The sequence below is a fragment of the Dermacentor silvarum genome, chromosome 2 (assembly GCF_013339745.2).
Source record: "Dermacentor silvarum isolate Dsil-2018 chromosome 2, BIME_Dsil_1.4, whole genome shotgun sequence".
Lineage (NCBI taxonomy): Eukaryota > Metazoa > Arthropoda > Arachnida > Ixodida > Ixodidae > Dermacentor > Dermacentor silvarum.
The window spans coordinates 49,186,618-49,190,210 of NC_051155.1; the positions used below are offsets into that span (position 1 = coordinate 49,186,618).

The 3,593-nt window shown below is 44.5% G+C and overlaps 1 pseudogene; it reads left to right on the forward strand.

The window, feature by feature from the left end:
• The first annotated feature begins 264 nt into the window (after window positions 1–264).
• Window positions 265–2,141, forward strand: LOC125943414 (uncharacterized; annotated as a pseudogene).
• The last annotated feature ends 1,452 nt before the right edge of the window (window positions 2,142–3,593 follow it).

Here is a 3,593-nt window from a genome sequence, read left to right on the forward strand (position 1 = left end):
GCAAATGTTATTTACAGATGTCTTCATCAGAGGCACAGAGCACAAATGAAGTCAATGGTGCCATGTGCCAGCTGTTGAGTATAGTTAACATTAGGTGCATCTGAGGTGAATGCTTGACATCTCTTATTATACACAGAAGTAGGATCTAGCACTCTTTACCGTAGTGAAAATATGCATTTTCATGCTTGCTTATCAAGTCCGAGAGGTGGGAAAATTAATGCACAAAGCCTAATGCTAACAGCCCAACAGTAACGAGTGGTGCAGTGTTTACGACTAAGTTCCTATCTAGAACATAACATTGCTGCCTCTCGTTGCTACTTTTTCCAGGCAAAAATCAAAAAGACCCCCCAGCTGGAAGGCAACGTACTTGAAAGACTTCTGCAGAATGTGAGCCATCAATCTGCAGCAAAAATGCACTTAGAAAGAGATACTCAATTAGGTATGCATTCAAATTTGGTTTGGCTGTTTGAACCTGTGTGTCATAAAGGACTGGCCAGCAGCGGCGCCTAATCTTATCTGAGAGCAGTAATGCAGCGGGCAAACATGTCCCAATACTGTATAAAACGTAATTTCGCATGTCTTGCCTAAGCTTGAGTATTTGCAATGTAGTTGATTACATGCCTAATGAGCTGCACTGCAACATGTTGCATAGGCAGTACGCTGTGTTTCGTTGCTTTGGTTGCAACATAATTATTTTAAACAGAACCCCATGTTATCTATAACCATGATAACAAATCAACCAGTTTTAATTTTAATATGTGCCAGCTGTATTTATGTGAACCTTTAGGCAGTCCATTGAGTTTACCTAAGTGCACAAATATTTTAATTATATTTTTAATACTATATCCAAGGGCGTGTGCAGTTTTCTAAGGCTAGTGCGTTCCAAGTTCCAGTATCCTTCACGGGCAGCTACATGTAGCAAAATGTAATGTTTATCGCTCCAAACATTGCGGCTCCTCTCTTTTCAATAGGCTCGAACGCGTCTTCAAGGCATTTTGCCAGCGCGAAACATTTCCTGCTAAGGAAGTACAAGAGCTGTGTTGCTTTGAAACCTTTAAAACAATTTTGCCAACTACAAGTCAAATGTAGACGTTATGACTACCACAGCAATTAATTATGCAAACATCTGTGTATTTTGCATCCAAAACGAAGTGGGTTTTATCTGTTTCATCACATTTCTTGCACATGCTAGTTTTCACCATGCTACTGTGAATACTAATTGCAGGATTTTTTCTGAAAATGTATTTCAGAAACAGAATCCACGTTGGACCCAGCTGTAGAAGCAGGATGTTCCACTTCTGAGCCAGCACCTAAAGACTTAACACTCATTGGTTCTGTGAAGGAGTTAAGGAGTGTTCTTGGGATCAGCAGTGAAGTGACACCAGAAATGCTGCTTCAACACTTACAGGAAAGCAAGAGTCGTGAAGACATTATAATGATTGAAAGGTTAACAAGAGATCAGGCAAACTCTAGTCTCTGGATGCGCCACAGGGTAGGCATGATCACAGCTTCTATTGCCTACAGCATATTTACCCGTGTAAAGACATTAAGGACAAAGATGGGCCCACATGATCTGAGACCCTTGATAAAAAAAGTGATGAGGCAGAATAATGTCCGTACAGCAACAATGTGTCGTGGCAGTACACTAGAAGGCAGTGCTACCAAAGCCAGCGACCAAAGCCACTACCAAAGCCAGCGAGCCAGTCTGGCTCGCTACCAAAGCCAGCGAGCCAGTCATGAGAACTTGGTTGTCAGGCAGTGTGGACTTTTCATTATGGAAGGCCGCCCTTACATGGGTGCAAGTCCAGATGGACTAGTAAAGTGCAACTGTTGTCCTGAGCGGGTACTGGAAATCAAATGCCCCGAGTCCATGAAAAAATTCTTGGAAGAGAATATGGAGAAGAACAAAGAAAAAGTTTTGACTCAAAACCTAAAGCGTGCAACCACATATTTTTGCCAAGTGCAGGTGCAAATGGGCATCACAGGAGTTCCGCATGTAGATTTGTTTGTATTTGTCAATGAGCAAGACAATATTTGCATTACAGTGCCATTTGATGAGGCCTATTTCAGTGATGTAGTTGAAAGGTCTTCCTATTTTTTTTTTTGAGCAGTACATACTGCCACATGTTCTTTCTACATGAAATGCTTTGCTTCTGTTGCACATGCAATTTTTAATGCACCGCGCGTAACCAAACTGCAGCCTCCCTTTTTAAGCCACGAAAATGACTGATATATGAGGTTTAACATTCCAACGTGACAAAAGTGTTATTAGGGATGGTGTAGGGGGCAGTTATACATCAATATTGGGTATATAAGCACCTTGCTATTGCCTTTCTCGGTAGGAACGCAGCCGAGAAATCAACCTGCGACCTCATGTTCAGCAACAGAATGCCATTGCCACAGTTAACTCGATACATAAACCATAAGAAAAGTTGCGTGTGCAATCATAGAAAATACTCCTAGATAGTTTGGACACATCTGCAGTATGAGGCTTTGTACTGATGTACAGTGCAGTCCACTGTGAAAGGGAACACTCAGATGTGGGGCCCTAACTTGTCTGGCATCCTAGCTGCAAGTGGCTGTGGAGGCAATGTCAATGCACTGCACAGGTGTGTCAAAAGGAATGAGAGCTACCAACTACAAGTTATCTGCTCCAAGTCTATGCGATTTTACTATTGCGAGAGAGGAAAATCCAGACACGCTCTGCACTCAAGTGTTCCCTTTAACAGTGGGCTTCTCTGTACACTGAGCAAGAAAATGCAAACACGGTAGCAGGCTGTAGCACACAAAAAAAAATTGCATTACCTGACCATGCAAACCCATTATTGTGTAAACGGCCGAGTCATGCAGTGGCTAGAGCATTTTGTGATGCAGCCTCAAACCATAACAGACACTAAAATGACAGATTAGGAATCGCATGCAGTGCAGTTGTCTATGTGGCATTCTGTGCATTTAATTTTTGGGTGACTGCATTTTGTAATGTGACTGTGATACTGTCAAGAAATAACTGTGATATAAAAAGTTGTCGCAGTTTCACCCGAAAGGCGAAGCATCAATTGCGATAGCAACTTAGTAGAGAGCTATACGGAGTAAGGATAGTAGTTTTATCCGCTGTACAAACTTGGACATGCAGCAGCACCGGCAACACACAGCACTGTTGTCGACGCCGTCGGCGTTTTGCCCGCGTTCGCACAAAATGCGTGCGGCGTTGGTGACTGTTGCCGGAGCCTCTGATATAAATAGGCACTTGGTGCCGCAGCTAAACGTCGCCTCCCTTCCCTGCCCCCCCCCCCCCCCCCACGGCCTTTCGTGCGTCAGAAGAAGGCGCGTTTGCTCTACATATATGGTGATTGTAAAGGAGGAAAGAGACGCCTACTTCTGCAGCCCTTAAGGGAGCATGGCACAGAACGCGCGTTTGTTCTCCGCCGTGCGTTCACTCCCCGTGAAAGCGCGCGTCCCTCGCGCCCTTTCACTCGCACATACAGCGTTCGGCGGCGCGCGGCGACGATTTCATCTCCATTGACGTCATACGGAACCTCACGGCGACGGCGACGGCGACGGCGACGCCGACGGCAGAAATCTGCTTTGGAGTG